At 36.7% G+C, this 22,433-nt stretch overlaps 1 protein-coding gene across 2 annotated transcripts in view; it reads left to right on the top strand.

Annotated features, from left to right (window-relative positions):
- MGAT5 (alpha-1,6-mannosylglycoprotein 6-beta-N-acetylglucosaminyltransferase) overlaps positions 1-22,433 on the top strand; it is a 127,362-nt gene that overhangs the window by 5,773 nt on the left and 99,156 nt on the right. The window lies entirely within an intron of this gene.

The following is a 22,433-nucleotide window of genomic DNA, read 5'->3' as shown; positions in this document are numbered from 1 at the left end:
TAAAATGGCTTTGTGTTTTGATTGAAGACGGTCTGAAATGTTTAATTTGTCATGTAAAACTTGTCTACATGTTCAAAACTTTGAACGTTTTTGAAATGGTATACATAGCAAAAGTCTTTGAACAGATCACCTACTTCCTAACAAGCTTTTAAGTAACTTCCATGAGTCTTTCTTGATAGGTCCTGTTCAAGTACAGTGTGTGCAATGATTTAATTTTCTATATTGTAGATTAAAAAGAGTGAAAATACTAGCTTTAAGTTGCTCCTGAGAAGGTTTTATGCTGTACCACTAGACCTCTGTATCAGACATACCAATTGATTACTTTTTCTGAAAACCTTGTTTTTTAAAAAAAAAAAAAAACACAAAACAAAAACAACCAAAACCAAAACCTAGAATAAATGTGAGGAATGTTTCTAACCTGGTAGTTATCCATGTTTGACGTTGTTTATTCATTCTATACCAAGAAATTGTGACATGATTGTATTGAATGCTGAATGAAACTGTTTGTATGACCTAACTGTAGAATGAAAGTCCCACACTGTTTCAGTGCACTGTAGTGTGAAGGCTATTTCTGCCTCAAAGAAATGCTTCCAGTACTAATGCCTCTAAAATATTACTCCAAGTAACATGAACCATGAAATAGTTTACTTCTCCCAATGTTGGTTTGAATTGCCCGTTTCTGTCTAGATGTAATTAAAGCTTGCTGGTTTTAATAATTAAAATAGCAATAAATACGGAAAACAGAGAATCTGTCCAGAAGTATTCAGCAAACAGCGACAACCAGACAGATCTTTGTCATCTTCACTTTCTCAGGATGAGTTTTCTTTCTGTCTTCTTTCTGTCACATTAAAATAGGCCGCCTTTACCTAAAAAAAAAAAAAATAGAGTATTATCTTGCTGTGTCTTTGTTTGTTTGTTTGTTTACCTGATCTTGGAATTTCTGAGCCACCTGGCAAAGGAGCTTTCTCCCTGAAAAAGAGAGAAACTAAGCAGACACATATTTAATACCTAGGAAAAACCTGTAATATTCTTAACATAGAAACTTTCACACCTATTTGGCAAACTCCTGCGGTAAAGGAGCTTGACAACAGTGTTCTCTGTAGGTACTAATACATTGTATGTGGATACAAACTTTCCCACCTACTTCACACACACAGGTACGCACATATCAAAAAAAAAAAAGGAAAAACCAAGAGATATCTCCCAAACCCTCCAGCATCTCGGCTTTGAAACACACTAACAATCCTGACAAAAATGCATTTGGCTAATGATAGGCATATAGTGGATTCAGAGATTATTTTGTCAGGAAGAAGGGCTGCAAAATGAATAGCTGTTCCTTGGGTAGCAATAAAATGTTTAAAAAACAAGTAGGCAAGCAGTCCAAGTAAAGCACCAATTTGCTGCTTGGGTGGTGGAGATCTTAAAAGCACACTTGCGAGCAGGAGTAGGAACAGAAAAAGGACTATTTCTCAATCTCTGTGTGTTGATAAAATTTAAGGTAGGAAATGTTAAAATATGTACCTCTATTGCAGGGATTGTGGAAAAAAGTTCCAGAGAGATCATGAAAAAATTTGAAAAAATATTTGGAGGACTGAACAAAATGAATTGTTTGAGAGAGGCTTTTGAAGAACTCAAACTGTTTGTCTGGAAGTCAAACTAAATTTAGAAATTGGGCATTAAATTTGAGTAGACGTATAGCCAAATTAGAATATGTAATGGTTTTCTTTCTCCTTAGATTTAATTAAGAACTGTCACTCCTGTATTTTGGTAGGATTTTGTTGGTGAAATCAGTATTTGTGTTTCCTGATCTGACAGAACAGGAAAAGGATGTGGGACACTCTGTATAGGGGGAAAAAAAGACACAAAGATTTCTCAATCTTTACCACTCAAACTTCAGCCTAGGTTGTACAGGATATTTGACCAGATTATTAAAGCTACATTATTCCAATCAGTTCCTTAGCACTTTGATTTGTTTTTGTAAGTTCTTGTAAAAATGAACAGTTTTCCTCCCTGTATTTCTCTTCATGAAATGCAGTTTCTCAACCAGTACTACTGATCCTCCAAGAACACGGTGAAATGCAGTATCATTCTGTTTACGCTTAACATCTATTCATATTATGCAGCTACTTTTCTTTTACTAGGCTGGAAAAAAGCATGCAGGAGGAGAATGCTGCAAATGCTTCCAGTGTTTTTTCTACTCAAGTTAACAGCTATTTTACTATAGATAAAATCAAACAGTTCTGAATACTTAGTCTAATTTTAAGCGCCTGTAATGAAGTTAAATTAATATGTTATGGTTATACTTTAAAATAAAATGTTAGATTGTTATTTTTAATAGCTATTTTCTTAGATACCAGTTGAGCTTATTTATAAATCGGCTCTAGAAAAAAATATTTTTCTTTGTTCTGATATCATAACTTCTTCTGAAAGAGAAATATAGACTGTAGTTCTTGTAGCTAAGACAGTAATCTGTAGTTCTTGTTGGAATACTTTCCCAGATTTTTTCAGTAGCTTGGCAGTCATATATTCAAGCAATTGGATAATCAGTAAAATAAAAACTTCTGACTTTTTTAATGATGTGAGAAATGAAACTGAGTTGCATGAGTGTTTGACAAAGCAATTTGACATATGTCTGAATCTAGATCTGAGTGATCTGAGACTCCTGGGGAAGCTTATCAATCTCACTTTATGGCCCCAGTTGCTAGTCTTTGTGAAATCGTTGTCTGAGCCTCTTAAGTGACTCTCCTTGGGTTCTGGATTGATAACCTTATAGGACTATGCATGATTCCTTTGCGGAAAAGGTTACAGTAACTTTCACCTAACCTGTCTTATCAAAATTCCCACCAAGGTAAGTTAAAGAATATTTAAGGGAGCAAGGAAGAGCTTCAGGCTGGGAGGTGATTAAGGTTTTGGCCTCTCTGCTGGTCTCCATTACAAATTGCTGCTTACTAGTAGCTGAGATGAAGTTCTGTTAAAATAGTACTTGCCCACTGGAAGTTTGGCATTTTAGTTCACTAGTTGATCCATGCTGGCTGCTAAATGTCCAGTGAACGAGCAGTTGTTTCAATGCTGTTGGTATGTTACCAGCTGTGATTCAGTGTGCCATTGGCCTATAATGAAAGGAATGGATTTTTGTAATGGTGTAATGAGAGTCTAAGTGCAGTGGGTAAAGTTCTGTATTGGTGTAAAAGGCATATTGCAGTTTACTTAAGCTCTTTTTGTGTTGGTGCTATTTAAACCTCTGGCTCTGTATATTGAAACTAGTACAATGAGGCCCAAGTGTGCACTTAAACTTTCCTTTGAGGGCTGTACTGGCTGATACAGAGCAAAAGCTTGTAACAAGTTTAGCTTCTGTTCAACTTCTATTAAAGTCTTTGTACCTTGATTCATTTCCTGACATAGTAGTTTCCATATGTACTAGTTACATAGCGTGTGCACTGTGTAATGTTACAGAAGAATGCCAGTATTGATTAAGCTACTTAAAACATGTCTAAGAACATTTTCTTCCTTACTGAGATATTGGCATGTGTGTGGCCACATCTAGAGCAAAGAAAACAGAGAGTCTTATAAATGGAAAAAAGATACCTTTTAAAAAAGCTGTACTTGAAAAATAGTATTATAATTTAAATATATGGGGAAAAGTGCTCTACATAAATTTTGCATTTCTTAGTCCAAAAAAGAGAGGTTAGATGGAGATCTGAAGAACCTAATTTTTCATAATTTGGCGTTAAAAAAAAAGTAAATTAGCAAGGGCCTTTTTTTCGCTACATTTGAAGTACAAGTTTTCTACATCCCCTGTATTTGAACAACTGATTTTTTCCCCCATCCACCATTAGTACTCTGTTTTGTTAGAATTGTCTTAGTCTCTATTCAGACTGTTTGTACCTCAAGTCTTGTTCTACTATTGAGTATTGTTCCCATTGGATGTGGCAAACTTGGATTCTGTTGCCCAACTGATAATCTGGTAGTTCAGGATATGGTGTTCAGAATATTCTGTGTAACTCAGTAGTCTTATAATGCTATTTTATGGTTTGTAGTACCTTATGCTAATCAAATGTTCTGTGCTCTGATCAGAGAAGAATTAACACCAGCATTTGCTGGTGCTTTTACATGGGAATGTCATTAGTCTTCCTGGTCTTCACCAAGATTGCAGTTAGATGAAATTTGTGCCCTCATACTAACCTCTTGCCATCATACCAATGTCTCCCCATTTCCTATCAGTGCATTTATGTGGCAGTGCAGTGAACTGGCTGACAAACTGCTGTGGCTGTAAATGGCTTTCTGGCCGTTCATGTTCCCTAGCTGTCTTCACCTTTTAGTCGTATAGGCTGGGGAACTAGGTTGGAGAGGGATAAAGATACTGCTTTCAGTGACAGTGCTGGCTTGGAGTCTTTGAACATCACTCTAATTTAGAAGACTGTGTTCTTACTACTTCTTAAAATGTTAGGTTAACAGAGGGTTAATATTGGTCAAATGACCCCAGTTTTATCTAGCAAATTAATGTCCAAAAAAACTTATTCTGTGTAAGTACTATTAATGTACATTTTTATGTTTGTTTATCCCAATTTAAAAAGAAAAAAAAACCTTCTCACTGTATAAATTCCTTATATTCCAAGTCAGATTTCATGCTATTGATTTTGGATGTGTATTATGGAAAGAGTTTTTTAATGAAGGTGTACTTTTGCCCTTTCACAAACTACAGAGTATTTTTAAATAGCTACCCACCTTATCCTTTAAATAACTTAAATTTGGCATTTTCTTAAAAAGGCTGCTGATGCAGCATTGTAGTTTTGCAGAAATTATTCTAGGAACCTTACAGCACTCAACATGTCCACCTTCCCTGTACTATGGGGATTAAGCCTATTGCTCAGGATAAAAATGTTTGTCCAGGCCACAAAAATGCAGGATTAAAACTTTTTCGTTGATTATTTTGTTCTGACCAGCTCTGTCATCCTTGCATTTGTCAAATGGAGGAGGAAATCTGTCAAATGTTGTTAGCATACTTTTTTTTTTTGCTAATGTATTCTCATTTGGCTTGTGTGTGTGGCAGAGCGCACTGCTGACAGTTGTCCAGTTTATTATGGTGTTAAGATCTTTATTTCCTTACACAAATTTCTTTAGAATATCACATAAAATACACCAGTGTTTGAGTTGTAAAACTGATGAAAAAAAAAAAAAATAGGGGGAAGTGTTAGAAATTCTCCAGAATACTGTGTAATAGGTTTCAGGGTTTTGATCGTACTTTCCTTTCCATCTTGGCTTGTGTCTGTCTCCTTCTTCCCCTATTTTGTGTAATTTGAAGCATGTTTTCTTTGTCACTGCTACTTAATTATTGCTATTACCGCTGCCTCTGCTGTTCTACATCGTAAAAGATCAAAGGACTAATCATGTTGTGCTCTCTTTTCATTTGGTCTTCAGGAGATACGCAGACGAGCATATGTATTTTCTGTTCTGCTCAGCACTGGAAACAGCCTTCCACTAGACTCTGAAGATTTTAGTGAATATAGTCTCTTTATTTAGCAGATGTGGTAAAGTGCAGCTATCTCTCAATTCTAAGTATGCTTGTTTTGGGTTTGGGTTTTTTTTGTTGTTGGTCAAGCTGGATTTCAGTTATGTGTGAGAAGTGTTTTGGGTATCCTCTGCTGTGCTCAGAAAGAAGCAAAATCTCCTTCTTAATCCAGACTTCTGAATGGCCTTTGCTTTTCTCCTCCAAACATCTCATCTTCAAGGATGAGATTTCACCATGTGACTTGAAATTTTTTCACACACATTATACTTAAGCTTTACCTCATGCATTCCTTCCCATCCCCCAAAGCGTGCTTCTGAAATTCTTTCTCATGTTTGCATAACCTGTTTCTTTACTAAATCATTAAGGAAATGTCCTTATTTACTGAACTCATTGACTTCTGGAATTGGTCTAAAACAGAACTCCTTATCCTGCCCCACCCACCGAACAAACCTGGATAGATTTTTTTTCTGTCAAATTAAGTCAAAGTTGAAGAAGTTTCTGAATGGTATATGTGCAGTTGTGCTGAATCTTTGTTATAATCAGCTAATAATAGATACAAGATGAACTAGAACCTTTCTATTGGATTGCTCACCATCTAATTATCAAAACAGATGATTTCAAGCAAGGATTGCATGAAGGCCAGTTGATCTTGCATCTTCTTCTTTGTCACATCAATAACTGTTTCACACAGATCCTCTTTCGTGTCTTTTTTCTGATGTGGCTTTTTCAACTGACCTCAAGCAACTGTCTGTAATGATTGAGGCCATTTTTACTGAAGGTCTGACTCTCTGCCTGTGTTGCACAAGCTTTGAATCTACAGAAAATGAAAGTAGCACATTAAAGAGGTGAGTGATAGCTGAGTGTCCGGTAGTTTGTCTGGATCTGCAGAGTTTTTTCCCTGGGGGTTATTGACACCAGAATCGACTTCCATATTTTTGCTAGTATATTCAATATGTTATTGCAATAACATATTTGGCTTGATTATTCTAAATGTTTGTATAGGAATCTCTTACAAGGCTGTCGTTATACCCCCCAAAAAAGTCAGTCAGGATAAACAAATGAAAATATTATGGAGAAAATGTAAGTTTGCCACTTTAACAGACCACCGAGACAATTTAGAACATAAGAAGGCTGAGCAGAGCAAGACATCAAATAAATTTGAATTTAGACAACTTCTTTAATACTATTTTCTGAAATATCTGGTAAATCCGTGTTTCGTCTGTTGTCTTTTCATAATTAAGCTGCTTCTTTTGTAAGATGGCTTTTTTGAGTCCCTCTTTGAACTTACATTGTATACAGATTTCAGGTGTCTAATGTGGAATTGTGAATGTCATAGCAGCTAGATACTTACAGCCATGAAGCAGTAGTTGGTTTTGCTTTTTATTTTTTAAACTAAATGAAGGAAAAATCCTTCAAATTCTAAAGAATCTTAAAGGATGATAGGTAGAAGAAGATCTGGTGGTAGTGATGGTGAAGTTGTTATTAATGAGTCATTAAATTAACTGGTCAGGTACTGCTCTCTGTAGCGTAAAGCAGACTTGAGTATGAAGAGCAGGAACAATGCAGTCAACAGGAGAGGTTAGGAGTTAAATGAAACCTTACCTATGGGAAAAACAACTTAGTTGCTCAGCCATCTTGAAGATCAGGTATTTTCTCAGGTTTGGAAAATAAATGAAAGCCACTCAAAAGTCATATGCCAAAATAACTGTAAGCAATAATAATTTTGGATTGAAATAGGTATTACAAGAGCATAAAGATGATTTCCAAAGCGCTCTTCAGACTTAAACATCAAGTCGTGTTGATTCCAAACTGTAGGATACATCTTTTCTCAGCATTAAAATAGCAGCCTAAGAGTAAAAGCCTGGAAGCTATTGAGTGATACAAAGCTCTAGAAAGAAATACCGTATCACTCTGAAATGAATAAATACATTCTTTCTTTTGGCAGGACGTTAGCACGAACAGTTCTTCTCTTTAAGACCAGACCTAATGAACTTGAGTGACTGACTACTGTTGGGTTTTGGTTTTCCCCCACCTCTAATTAGAGATACTGTTGTACTCTGCATGCATGTTATACTCTCTGGCTCAAATACAGGTTTATGTACTTTATGTACAGGTGTAAGCCAGTAAGCTAAGATACGGTACAGTGGTAGGATAGTCTATGTTGGATCCTTGTGGTTGCTTACAAAGCAAATAGACTGCTCTGGATGTTGAAATGTGCTTAAAATAATGCCTTAAATAGTTATCTGCAGATTATTTGTCAAATCCTGGCTGTTGCAAAGATAAATCAATGTAGCTCGATGATACAGAGTTTAAAAGAGAAAGACTTTTTGTATCAGCTTATTTTTTAAAGATTTTTAAGATTTTAAAGATTAAATGCCAGCGCATTTCCCCAGTGAGTAGAAAGGAATGAGTATTTTCATAATATTACAAAATCTGTTCTTCTGTCTCTCTGCCTTCTTTTCTTCATTAGCTATGACTAAACAGTAAAGAAATCCATTCAGCTGCACTAGCGTCAGTATAGTGGTCTTTCTTTTCCTCTCTGCTAGTACTACTGTACTGTTTCAAGACCATTTAAATTCTGCTCAGATCTGTAAGTGATCTTTTTGGCAGCCTTATATGCATTTACATTATCTGCTGGATTGTAATAACTTTCAAAAGGATTGTCTGAATGTGGATTTTTTTTTTTTTTGGTACATAGTTATAGATGAGTATTCATGTCTTAGTGTTGTGGGTTTATTTCATGTCTTGTGCCTTTACCTAGCTAAGATTAACCTGGTTCTAGGAGGATACTTCCTGATGCAGGCTGGGAGAATGGGTGCTGAACCTGCTCTGGAGGTCCAGAAGAAAATCAGCATGTAGAAATAATTCCACTGGGCTTGCACCTTTGATACCAAGTGTCTTCTCTAAGAGCTCTTCATCTAGTTAAACATTAGATAGAGTGTATGGTATACTGCAACCAAATGTTATCCTTGCTACTAATGGAAGTTCCTTTTGAGGCAAGCCGCCTACCACTGTATTTGTCCTGAGAAGTCCCCTAACTTTCCCTTGTTAGCTCAAAATACACAGTTTTTTGCTGTCACCATTCTAGGGATGGACAATACTGCGTATTGAATTTGCTTTCTGATTCTGGAAACCATTTGGGTTTAGGATGCTAAAGAGGTTTGCAGTAGGATGTGTTCTGCTGTAGATGTTGGCTAGAGTTTAGGATGCAACTACAGTGGAACGATGTTATCTAGATTATAGCCATAGCAGCTGGTTTTCAGCTGTCAATGGCACCACTTATCATAACTGGAGGTATTTTTTAGAATTTTTTTTTGATGTTGGGAAGAAGGAGGAAGGAAGCCTTGATGCTTACATTTATATTGCTTATAATACATTTGTACTGTTGAAACTCTAGAGAACTAACCTAATAACTAAGCTAATGTGTTTGAATGGACCATGGAAGTCCGACTTAACTGCCTTGTAAATCTTGTCCCTATGATTCAGATAATATTTGACAAATATATGGATACTTTGTTGTACATGCGTGGTGTTTTCAAATTATATTAATCTCTGTGTAGTGTGTGAAGGAGCTTTTAGTTGTACACTGCAAGATTTTCTGCTAGAAGGGACCTGTTTTTTTTCTTCTCTTCCATCCATACAACTATGAACAACATCTGGACTGGTTTCTATTGCAGTGGCAAAGAGATTTGCTAATGTTAAGTTTTATGTGTCCTTTGAGAGAATACTTACTGAAGTGGATCTGTTTCGGCTTGTTTTTGGAAAACCATTTCATTTGATGACAATGCTTTAGTTTATATGTGTTTTCTAAGAACTGACTTGTGTTCCCAGCACTGGAGGGAGAAAAGCTCAACGTGCATGCTTGAGAACACGCCCAAGAGCATGCATGCTGGAGTTCCAGGACTGCTGAAAATTTAAGAAGAGGGTAACGAGTATTAAACATAGCTATATAGCTTTAGAATATATAATCCTTGTACAGTTCAGCCAAGTGCAAAATTACCTCACCAGATTTGTCTCTTTTTATTTTTTTTTAAATTGATTTCAAAAGATGGAGAGGGACAGAATTACTTAAACTGAGAAAGTTCAGAAAACTATGGTAGGCAGGTGAAAATAACCCTCTGATGTGGTTCAGACTGAAAAACATAAGATTAAATCCATGGCAAGGCAAATGTAATCTCATTTTATAGTTATATAAGACTGTTTGAAGTGGGTCATCAGTGTTGGGGAAAAACATGCCTTCATTTTCTAGGCTTTTTTTTTTTTTAAAAAAACATATCAAATAAGGTTTTTTCTCCTCCCCTTCCCACACTAGAAGGAACACTTTTCTCTAGGGACAAAGATAGGATGAAGCTAAATATATCACTTGTCTACTTTATTCTCCATGATGTTGCTTCAGTGGTAATCACTCGTTTGAGATTTACCTTCAGAGATTCTGCCTGACATATGGTGACGTGCATAATGAATATATGCAAACATATAGCAATTTAAAACTCATTCTTTATTGCACTTTGATTTTAGTTTACAAATTGCTATAACAATTAAAGGGATTTTGTGAGCATTAATCTATGCTCTTAGGGGAAATTTCACCTTAATTCTTTATTATTTGTGTGAGGTGGAGAAAAAACAGCTTAAGACTCTGCATGAGAGTTGGGGTTCTTTTGTTATGATATACAAAAAGGTTAAGTTTCTCTTCTTTGAAAGTACCACCCTTTTGAGGGAAGGACAGGAAGTTGATAGAGTTTGAGGACCATGGCATGTGTGGCTTAGTTATGGATTTTTAGTTGGTGTTCGGGTTGGTTTGTTTGTTTGTATTATCTGAAGCACCAGCTAGAACAATCTGAAGAAGGCCAGACTGAGTGATTGCATGCTTCTGTAAGAGAAGGAGGCCTGAGAGGTAACAGCTGCAGAGAAATTTTATGTAAAAAGGGAATGGCTTCTTCAGTAGCCCTTTAGAACGGAGAGATACAAAGGCAAGTGCACTTAGGTGTCCTCTAGACATCCAAAAATGTAGACATCAAAAACTTGTTTATCTCTGAAACTCTTTTTTTTTTTTATACTGTGTTATGGGTAATTGCGGAAAGGACTGAAACGTTCACTTTCCCATTCATAATGGGAACCATGCAATGATGAGGAAAAAGTACATACTGCTGTAAATAATGTTCAAACTGTAGGTCTTCCTTTGATACTCCTGGCTCTGTCAGAATTGGCATAATTGGTTGCCAGCAATGGGAGTTGTGTGCAAAAAATCCAGTTTGCAACTTCTGATGATTGGGATAATTTGCTTTCACTTTCCATTCAGCAACTAAGTCCTGTTAATCCAGCTTCTAGTTCATCCTGCATTTAAATTCTTTGTAGGATTTGGCAGTAAAATTTTTCAGTTCATGCTGAAAACTGCATGTTGGCAAATAAACAGGTAACCATTATAATACACATCAAATACGCATCTCTTCAAGCTTTATGCGGAGCCTTTGATCAAGTACTTGATAGTAAGTCATGATGTCGGTATGCTGAACCAGAAGAGGACAACAGAACGATGGTAGAAAAGATTCCTGCAATCTTGGTGGAAGGGCCAGTTTATACTGTCTGAACTATGCTAATCAAAATAGACAGACCAGCTTTGTAGTTGAAATAGCAAATTACTACTTGCCCAACTTATTTGGACTGAAATGTCTAGGGAACACTCAGGTTGATTCCATGGGCAGGTGTGAGGAGGCAATGACTTCTGGTTGGAGAGGTCCGCTGGCACAGATGGATCCAGAATAACACGTGTCTTCCTGGCCTTAGCCTGTCACACTCAGAAATTTAAGCCATGCAACTGAATCACGTGTTCTATGTGATTTACATTTATCAAATCACAAAACCATTTTCCCCTTCGCTCTCTCCACTATTTCAATTTCACTGCAATAGCTTCTGTTACCAAAAATGGCTGCTGATAAGCACAAGCACTTTTTTGTTTTCTAAATTATTCTTCTTCATGAGCAGGAAGAGACTAAAAATTTGCTCATACTATATTGGGAAGCACTATGGGGAAGCAAGAACAAAAGATATGAAGCTTTGAACGAGTTATGAGCACTAATGGTTCCTTAATATGGTTCCTTAATATTAGCTGTGCCATGGGATGTTGGGGAGTGTGGAGAAAGGGAAAAGAAGGGATAAAAGCACACACTAATTTGAGCTTAGGAAGGTCAGGTCCTTCCATAGTCAATACAGAGGATGAGGCTTTTGGGGCTGCTGCTTTGAATCACTCCCTGAAAAGGGAATAAGGACTAAACTAAATAGCTCTTTGATACCAAAAGAATCAGTTTCTCCTTTTTGTTTTCACTAGCTCTGATGTGCACCTGACCCATCTGTTAAGACAGCTTGGTTTGCAAAACAAGCAGAAAGCTAATGTGAGGAAAAGGCTTCTTTTGTTTTCATGATCTGAATCGGCTCATCGAGGGATCTGGTGATTTGGCAAAAAGGAGGGTGTGAAAGTGAGTGGCTTGCAGCAGTAGGATGAGCAGTGTGGAGTGAGATTAGGCTGTTCCCCTGCTGTGAGCTGTTGGCTCAGCTCACCCGCCTTGTGTGGCTGGACCCTCTCGTGGGTCTCGAGGCCTCCAAGGACCCCAGCTCTCCTCTCTGACTACGGAGGGGCAAAATGACCCGCAGCTTCCCCTTGTGCTGTGGTGGCAACAATGGCTGCTGTTGTCACCTTTAAATGTTACCTTTTCCTTCCCCTTCTTTCACCCCGTGAAATCTTGATTTTTATTTGAAAACAGGAGATATGGTGGTCTTAGTAAATCTTTATACCTTGTTAGGTATAAAGTCAGTAACTAAATGATGGGAGGGTTTCTGTGGCAAAAAAAAGGCTAACTTTAACTTCTCAGTTGTTTCAGTAGTGTCACTGCTATCTGCTCTACTGATGCTGCAGAATTTTTTTATAAGCAATATCTCAAAAATAAGGAGAATCCAGAATTTTTGCTTTAAGGCTATGCTCAAGAAGAATGCACTTAAAATATACTGCTGAGTGAGTACAGTATACACCTGTAGCAGTGTCAGAGTTCAGTGCCAAGCCTAGTGAAGCTTCCTTTCACTTGTATCACATCTGGGTTCTTTGCATTTTGGCAAGCAGTCAAAAACCGATTTAGCCCTTTACTGGAATTAAGCATTGCGCTCAGACATCGTAAGTCAAAAGACTGTGTCCAGTGTATGGTGAGAAATTAATCACAAGGAAAGAAAATTAATGACCTGCTGTGGTGCCATCCATCAGGATATCGCTCAGCAGGTGTGAAATTAACTTGCCTTGACTGTAGATTAAATTTAACGGCATGACGTAAAACTACAGAAACTGTTCCCGTTATTACTAGGGAGCAAGCAAGTGTTTTTAAGGATTCCAGCTTAATGAATTGCCTATGCCATGCAGTGGATAGTCCTATGATCATTTAACAGCATGAGTTTAGATTAGGTTCCCTAAGAAGATCAAGTAGTACTGTATCAGTAAAAATTGTTAAAGGCAGGCCACAGAAATGCGGTTTTAATTTCTATAATAACTGTGCACCAGATGGGGGACATACACTTTTTTTCCCAACGTAAGTACTTCAGCTCAAATGTAAGCAGTTGTGATCTTTATTTACAAATCATCAGATTTTAACCTAGGTGATCAAAATTCCTTTGTTATGGCCCATTACGATGACCTTCAAAGAAATATGTAGACAAAACCTCAGTATTATTTGTTATAGTTACAAAAAAGCCTTCCCCCCCCCTCCCTGATCTTAATTATGAGGGTAGCAAAGCTACCCACTAATATTAACTACCCACTAACTTTAGAGTAAGAATCTAGTATTAGATTATGTACTTAAAGCATTTGGTAAATCCTAGTTAATTTAAACATCGGTTCTGAAAGAGTAGTACTATAAAGATGCAAAAAACATTACAGATTATTAACAGCTCAAGAGAAATATGTTTCCCAATTTGAATCTAAAGATCTTGATATTCTGCCAACTATTTTCTTCTTCTGTCCGGTCCTATTTCCTTATGTGTATGTACTTTTTGCTCTATAGTTGACCTGATTATTTTTTTTTAAATGGAGCATTTGTCATTGTTGTGGAAGCTCCCTTTGACTTCTGAGTTCTTAGTGGATTTTTGCTGAATATGCCTTGAACATCCTCCTCTAAAATGTTCAGAGTCATCTCAGTCCTTCTTAGAACTCCTGATGTTTTTGCCCTTGGCAGAAAATAGTCATGTATGCTTTTTTCCGTCTCTTCCCTGCCCTCCCCCTTAAATTCTGAATATGCATTTCCAAGAGTTAAGGAAGTTGCGTGTTTGTGATTAGGAGGAAGACTTAGTTATGACTTGCACAGTAGCTTTCTTTGAAGTAGGGCTGGCCCGCATCCATTAATATATTTTCAGGATAAGGTGTCCACGGTATATTGGCACATACTTGATTAGCTGGTCTTTATAAGTTGACTCATTTGATTTCTTATTAAGGAGCATCTGTGCTTTGTAAAAGCAGTACTTTTTTGCTTAAATATTGCCGATCAGAAAGCTGTTAGAGTAGTGAAGATCTAATTAATGCTTCACAGTTGTGGTAACAAACTTCTGTGGATTTTGTGTCAAAAAATAATTCTGACATTAGCATTAGTAAAATAGTTTTGATTCATAACAAATATGATGTAACTACTGAGAAATGTTAGGGTTGTTTTAAAGTTATCCCACTCAGATGCTGTGTCACTGGCAGTACTTTCTTCAAGGATAAACCCATAAGTAGTAGCTCTTGGATCACGGGGTCTGTACTGTTCTGGAACTTAAATGAAGAGCTCTATAGTCCTTTTGAAGAATATTCATTTGGGTAGAGCTGACAAGATATTTTAGAAGTTACTTCTTTCTTTGAAGAGAAACACCAGTCTTGGTACTCATTTCAAAATGAGGTAAGCAAGTCATGGAGGCCTAATGCTTTGTAACATTATGAACATTAACAATGCAGATCTTTTAACAGTGAACAAAGGTTAGATGATTATTAGAACAGTCATATTTCAGCTGGAGCTTTGGGCTGCTTTCTTTTCCTGCATTAGAAAATGAATATTTTGATATGAGTGTCTAAAGAAACTTGCTCTTAAGTCTTAGATTGTAACATGATGCTCTTGCAACCTCGCTTATATTGAAATCAACCCTGAGATCCTGTGTTCAATTACCTGCCTGCAATTTGGGTTTTACATTACGGGGTTTATTTAATTGTATTCCTGCCTGTCTCTTGTTGATGGCTTTTACAGTTGCCTAAGCTTTTATGATTAATTTGTAGCCCCAGGGGAGGTGGTAAGAGAAGAGGAAAAGAGATAAGTTTAACTCCTTCTGTGGAGCTTCTCTAATTTTTGAAGACAAGTGAAAAGCCAAGCAGGAATACTCTGGCTGCTGTGGCAGCAAGAAAATTTAACTGTCCTGGCAAACCTGTTTGTCAGTCCATTTTGCGAGGAAGAAGGCCTCGCACGTCTGTTTTCCATGACAGGCTGTGTAAGTTGGGACACACAGCTCTTCACTGTGCCTTGCATTCAAACCGAGTTTGTGTTGGCTGTTTTTGCCATTTGCTTTATCCTCTCTTATCTATAATATCTTATCATGAGGGAGCATGAAGCTAATTATGGTGTCTTCCCAGCAGTGTTTGTTTTTTATGCAGCACTACTAGACTAGCACATACTAGTGGTATGAAGAGAACTCAGATTTCTCTACATTGGCTGTAACAAGAATACACAAAATTGGTTTGTGAACATGCTCAGAGTTAAGCAGTGTGATGTTATATGGGTTCCTGAGAAGATATTTGGATTTCTCTTGATCCAGAATGACTGAGGACTGCAGCTGAAATTAGCAGAGAGGGTCCATTGCAAGCAAGCTGATCCAAGGGAGAAAAAAACAGAACAAAGTCAAACAAATCACACTTGTTCAGTGTGATTTGCACGACTGATACTGACCCAAATAGAGGAAGGGGAACTGTCTCTTCTGGTTGCACCCTGTGTTTACAGAGCATTTGTTCATGTTCCAGGTTATGCTGACAATACTTTAGTTTCTGATGGGCTCAGAGCACATGAGGAAAGGGAGCTTGTGTCTGCTAGCAAAGATGATTAAATCATTGGGTAGGGTTTTTTTTGGTGATGAGGTTTTTTTTTGTGGTTCAGTGTGAGGAGTGAAGATTTTGTTTGGCTTTTCTCATGACATTTTCTGTATTTTCTCAAACTGCAGTCAATAAATGTCCCTTCCCAAAGGAATTGCCAGTCTGTAGACTTGTGATTATTATTGTAACTCAGCCAGGGATAGAGAGAAGCTTGTTCTATAACAAGTCAAAAATGATGATATTTAATAAGAGGTTTATTCTGCATGGCAAAAAATTAAAGTACTGTTTAATTAGCAGTCAAACCACTTATTTTGCCTTCTAGTTTATTATGTCTTCAGTAGGTTTATGCCACTGATTCATATAGCTCATTACAGCTCATAAATGTAACCGTAAAATTAGTCAAAATAAGAGTGTTAAAGTGTCTTGCTGTCATTAGTTATCCAGTTGGTTTGGTTTTTGTGACAAGTTTGTAGATAAAGTGTGAATTTTATAGTTGAAGATGTCATGGGACTTGGATAGCATGCTGCTTCTCATTATGGAAAGAGACAGCCTATATCTAAAAGCTGTAGCTGAAACTTTTTTCTGGTCATAGCTACTACCTGCCTCTGCTCGTCAGCAGTGTCAGTCAATGTACTGTACCAAGTTTAAAAGCAACAGATGCAATGGTGATAATTGTCAGTAAGTCAGTGATGCCACTTCTGGGAACACAGTACCAATGAGATGCTTTCATTGAATCTTTGTGTTCTTTGCCCAAATGGCAGTCAGTCAAGATCTGGAGCGTAACAGTGTAAGCTGAAGTGGCCACTTCTTTAACAGTGCAGCTGATGATTTCCAGATGCAAATTACTGTAATATGCTCAAATACTTTACATGTAGGTAAGATCCTGGAGTCTGCATCTCAGAAGGCTGTTGGCATTGTGAAAAGGAAACTAGGCTATGGTACAGAAAGGATTTGCATCAATCATTTGACCAATTGATCAATCACTTGATAATTATCACTTGATATTCTAATAAGATTTTATCACTTGGTAATAAATAAAGTCTCAGTACTTTACAATAGCAGGTTGTAATAATAAACAGATAATGTGTCTGTTGGTAAATGACACTAGAAGATTTTGTACAGGGTGTATGTTGTTGTAAATTCCAGTTAAGTTGAACAGAACTTTTTGAGGCTAAAACTTCACGCTGATTTATTTTGACAGATTCAGGGTCCAAATCTCTTGATATATACAGTAATGCCAGCTCCAGTTGCCACAGCCCTACAGTTATCAATGATTTTTGCATGTTTTACATCAATAGATTTCAAAGATTTGGGGATATTATATGCTGTTTATTATATTTTCTATATAGTAAATAAGGTGTGGGAATGCACAGGGGTAGCAGGCCATGGCTGAGTCATACAGTACATCTCTCAAGTTCCAGTGTGCAGCTCATCTGTGAGATGAGACTATAGATGTGCAGAATTGAAATAGGAACAGCTTCTCTGATTTTGTGGGTAGGGTATGTCAATCTGCTAGTAATTAGGCACAGAACTTGGTCAAGAAAGAAATTGTATTGTCAGAAGTACTGCCACCTGATCCCAGATTCTTTTAAGGAAACCCTAAAGCAGTCTGGTAGATAGCTTTTGTTTGTTTGCTTGACAGGATATGTTTAGAGGTGTATGTCTTAAGTGACTGAAGATAAACTTTTTAATATGCCTTTTTAAAACTGTAACATTAATCTGGAATGTCACTTTTGGTTAGTATCTGTTCAGAGAAAGATCTCTGTTTTTAATAATTTGTGTGGAAACTGTGGAAGACTTAAAATGTGACAGCTCTGAAATAAGAAGATTGATGCTACTCTAGTGTGATCTGATTTGAATTCTGACCTAATTTCTTTTAGTTAGTGATTGGTATAGGACTTTGTGGGGTACATGAGCTTATGACTTTTGGAGATTACTGGCTGATATTTTTAGGTTACCAGCTAATCCTGTTTAGGAATAGGGTTTTCATCTGAAAACTGACAGGTCCTTAAATTCTTCCTGTTTTGCTTTATTTGGAAAGCATACAGAAAAAGCAAAGGATTGTTTGCTTATTCAAACTGTCTTGTGCTGTGGCTCTCTTCTACATAACGATTTTCTGTGTGCATGGGTTTAAAAAGTGCTATTTTTTCTTTAATGCTTAAATAGAAGGAGAATCTTCCATTGAAGTTGTTAATTTTGCACATGCTCTAGAAGAGGTATGGATGAGCATTGTGTACACATTGCCCCAAAAATGTTATGAGCCTTTCCTTCTGTGTTTTTCTTATGTTGCCTTGTAGCTGTTTGCGTAGCAGCCAGACTATAGATAAAGTAACAAGTGCAAATTCACAGTTCCATTTGCTAAATCAACAACTGTGTTCCATATATAAACACTATGTTCCAGATGTTTTTTCCTTGTTAGCAGTTGCTTTCGTGTGCTTGTAATATATGGCAGAGAGAACCTTGTTCTTCAATATGACACTTAGTGTGGGGTTGCCATCTGCTTTGTGTGTTAATTTGGAAGGTAAGCATTTTGTCACCTGTTTCTACAGATTGAGTCCAAAATGCTTACCAGTGCTATGTATGAAGTCACAGTTGTGAATATTAAACTTTGTAAAAAGTGTAAAGAAGCAGAAAAATAAAGGCCATCGTATCTCGAATGTTGGAGTGTTATGTGTAGGATTGTAGCTCCTGTAGCTGTTTTGCTTCCTTTTTGTTGTATGCCTCTTGATGGGAAGGGAAGCCAAAGTGAAGTGGAAAAACAAGAATTTGCACTAAAAATGTAATGTGTATGAGTAATAATTATGTTATATTGAGAATATTGCTCACACTGTGTGGTTTTTGTTGCTGGTTTGGCATGCTAATATTAGTAGGTGTTGCCCTTTTTAGTGAAAGGGCATATATTGGATAGAGTTTGATGTAAATTTCTGGGGGCTCCCCCACCTCAAGATTTACTGCCTCAAAAGAGCTCTTCAATACATACTTTGTATACTGAAACCTCTTCTATTGTCATTAAACAGAAAATTCCCGTGATGGCTTGGTGAGGTCTTCATCTCATTGGTAATGGGGGCTGAAGTGAAAGGGAGGGGAGTAGGAGGATGTCACATTCACATGGGCAGTGTAATGCCTTATGTGACATCCCTGCATCCTAGCACACACAGTTATAATCATGCTCTTGTCTCCTGAAAGCAGAAAAGGCTGCAGTTCTGTGGGCAGTTTTAATAGTGAAAGAGAGCAACTAACTTCCAAGAGTTCACCCACACAAGACAAATTTTGCAGTTCTGCAGATTAGTTGGTTTTTATCCTTTTTTTTTTTCTTTTTTTTTTTTTCTCCCCCCTGTTGCCTTCCACACCAACTCTTGAGAGTTATTTATGGTGCTTTCAGGGGAGAAACTGATTCAGCTACCGCTCATCAAATAACAGTTGGGGTAGATGGAGCATTATCGCTCACTGAGGCTTTCTGTGCCTCCTTCGGTCCTTCAGAACTGCCTTAACAACTGTCCATGTCTACTTCCTTATCATCTTCCTTTTCCTTCCTCTTTCCTCTCCAGTTTCTCTGTATCATTTGTGGTTTTTACTTGCTTCCACAATATAGAAATAAATAATATAAAATATTTGCAGAACTTGATTAATTTGTGAAAGTTTTCTAAACCTGAAAAAGCTGAAGCTGTAGAGATTTGGCAAACATTTAATTATCTGTATGTAGCCGATCTGAATATTGCATAAATCACGCAGAGCTTCAGCTTTCTGCTCTTTACTTACCTGGTTTAGATATGCTGGCAGTATTCACATGGGAAGAGACTATGCTGCCTAGATACCCAAGTTGTTTGGATAATTTTTTTTTTAATCACACAACTCGGATTGTGAGGCATCGAAAGGATGCTGTTTGTGGGAATGGTTTTGACTTAATTTATATGTGGATGCATGGGATTAAGCACATTCATTACACTAAGGGAGAATTCTATCTGTTTTAAGAGCTGCTAGTCAAGTTTTATTCATTTCCAGCATATTCCTGAAGAGTGCATATTTGTATGGATACTGGGGAACAGACATTTTAAAGCAGAATTTTGAAGTCTTACTCACAAGGCAACACAGGGAAACCAGAATCCTTCTCTGAGGATGAAGGTACCTGAAAGAACGTACTATTGAAAAAAATCAATGGGAAGATTGCTGTTTAGAAAGGGACCTGAAATAAGGCAACAACTGAATACAGTACACCTAAGCTTAAATATGAGAATTGACCAAACTTGTCTTTAATTGCTTAGGATGAAAGTACACGCTTTTCACACACTTGGTTAATGATACTGTGCAATGTATTCTGGGAGTGTGTGGGAAACAGAATAGGCTTTGTAGTAACCTGCATAAAATTTCATTGATAAAATACTGTAATTATGGAAAGCTGTTGAGTGGAGTAATGTCTATAACTATCCTTTCTTTCATAGTGGGGATATAGGTCTTTCAAAGCAATTTCAAAAGACTTGTGTCATTTACTTGGCTAAATGCAACCAAGGTTTGTGGCCAAAATACATTTACTTGCATCTGACGCTTGGTAGAGAAATTGTGTTGATGAAGGGATGTGCTTGTAGCTTGTTTAAAAAAAAAAAAAAAAATTTTGCAAGATTTTAATGGCTTTTTCTAGTAAATGGCTGCAAGAATTGTGGTATTGGCTCCAAAATTCTTTTATCTGTATGGGTTGTTAGTAAAAGTCAACTGTGCGTAAACAAATAAGAAGCTTGGAATAGATATTTGAAGCATGAAGCTTACTCATTTATTCTTTGAAGTTTTAGTAAGCCTTTAAAAGTCCATACAATATGCCAGCTTGGTACCTTGGACTGTGTCTCCAACGTGTATATTCTTGCTTGTGTTGACATTGACTGCTGCTGGTGTTAACTAACTCTGAGTCTAGTTACATATAGACTAATTCTGTTCTTTGGTATTTACAATTGTGTTAAAAATATTTCACTTATAGCAAATCAAGGCTTCCGAGATTGGCAAATGTGGGCTTATGGTAGTAACAATATAATTCTTCAAATACGTGTGAGCAGCATTAAAATACCTGTTGTTTTTTAAAACACTGCCACAGTTAACAACATAGTCGAAACTGTAAATTGTCCTCAAACCCTGAATCATTTTATGCTTAGCATTTCATGTTATAGTGTATTTAAGTACCATTTCAATGTTAAGAATAGTATTTGGTTTTTCTCAGATTATGCCATGCTAAAAGGAATATTAACTAAATTGCTTCCACAATGTTTATGGGTACTTCTAGAATATCCATGTTCATGTATACCATTTTGGGTGGTGTGGCTGGTTTGAAGTGTTGATGTTTGAGTGGTTTTCAAGTCTGTCAAAATGAGTTGTCTTACCTGCTTAACTTTTGACTGGAGGGAGGAGAGGGACTGGAGCATGTGGCATGGGAGGAGAGGCTGAGAGAGCTGGGACTGTTCAGCCTGGAGAAGGGAAGCTTTGGGGGAATCTTACTAATGTTTGTAAATCTTAGATTGGAGGGTGTAAGGAAAACATGGCCAGACTCTTCTCGGTGGTGCCCCATGACAAGACAAGATGCTTTAAGATAATTTTTTAAGATAAATTTGAATATAAAAGCTATCATAAAGAGCATCAGTCCTCTAAGTGTTTTTTGTGTGTTCCAAATACATACCAGCATGTCTGAGTCTGTAAGTACTATCACAAACCTTGTAGTATTTATGTGAATTGTTTGACGGACTTACTTCAAATATAATTAAATTAATCCCTCACAAAGCCAAATAAAAAATTCACAGCCATGGAGAAAAACACGTGATCTAAATCTAAAATCAGAACACAGATGAAAATCCTTGTTATATTTTAATATTAAATCTTAAAGTAGATGTAATGAATGTGTTGTGTGGGATTTACGTAATGATTCTTAAGTGGCTCAGTGTAACAGTAGACTAAGGCAATTAAATACTTAAAAGGGGCAAGAGGAGAGAAAGGCCAACTGCCATTTTAAAAACTGGATATGAAATCCTACACTGTCAAAAATGATCTTGCTTTTATGTAAATTACCATTTAACAAGTGTTTGAAAACAAGCAGAGTTTTTGGGGTGAGAAACACTTTGTCCATGTTCAGCCAAACGAATGAGTTTTAAAGAAGTTGAAAAGAGTTAGTTTATTTTCTTTCTGACCTTATTTTAAAAAAAAATAAATTTAAGGACTTGCTCAGTCACTTTGCAAGGCTGTAACAATGGGTCATTACCAGGCATTGCAGTAGGAGTTAAAGGATGATGGAGAGATCAGGCATAATGCTGAAAACATAAATGTAAAGAGAGAGATGCTGCTTTTGGGTCATACTTTTTCTTCTACTGCTGCAAAGTAGTACATTGGTAATGATCTTTTATAAAAAGAAACTGAAGTGCATTCAATGGTGGGTTCTTCTTCTCAACTATTATCAGTGTAATTACTTGTTGTATTATGTTTTATTTTCCTAAATGAAACTGTCTGCTATTTTCATTATTTAACAAAAAAAATAAACAAAAACGCGTGAGTGGAGGTAGTTTTTACAGTAGTCTTTATTTTCTCAGTACTGTAAACAAATGCACTTTTTAAAGTTGAGTAGTGTCATTAAGATGGATTTCTGAATGATGGAAATCATTCAGTCTTAAATTTTTGCAAGCCATGATCATATTTTAAATTTTTTTAATTTTTTTTTTTTTTTAAATGGTATAATCCTTTTCCTCAGATCAGCTTCTAACTATTTTGGACTGAGTCTGTTACTTGGTACCAGCTGTACTTTTTTTCTTTCTTCCTGTCCCTGAACACCCAGCATTGATAATTCCCCATTCAAGATCAAATGAATTATTGGAAAAA

Source organism: Calonectris borealis, chromosome 6 (genome assembly GCF_964195595.1).
Source record: "Calonectris borealis chromosome 6, bCalBor7.hap1.2, whole genome shotgun sequence".
NCBI lineage: Eukaryota > Metazoa > Chordata > Aves > Procellariiformes > Procellariidae > Calonectris > Calonectris borealis.
Note: the sequence above shows the minus strand (reverse complement) of the source record. Positions and strands in the feature narration are given on the sequence as shown.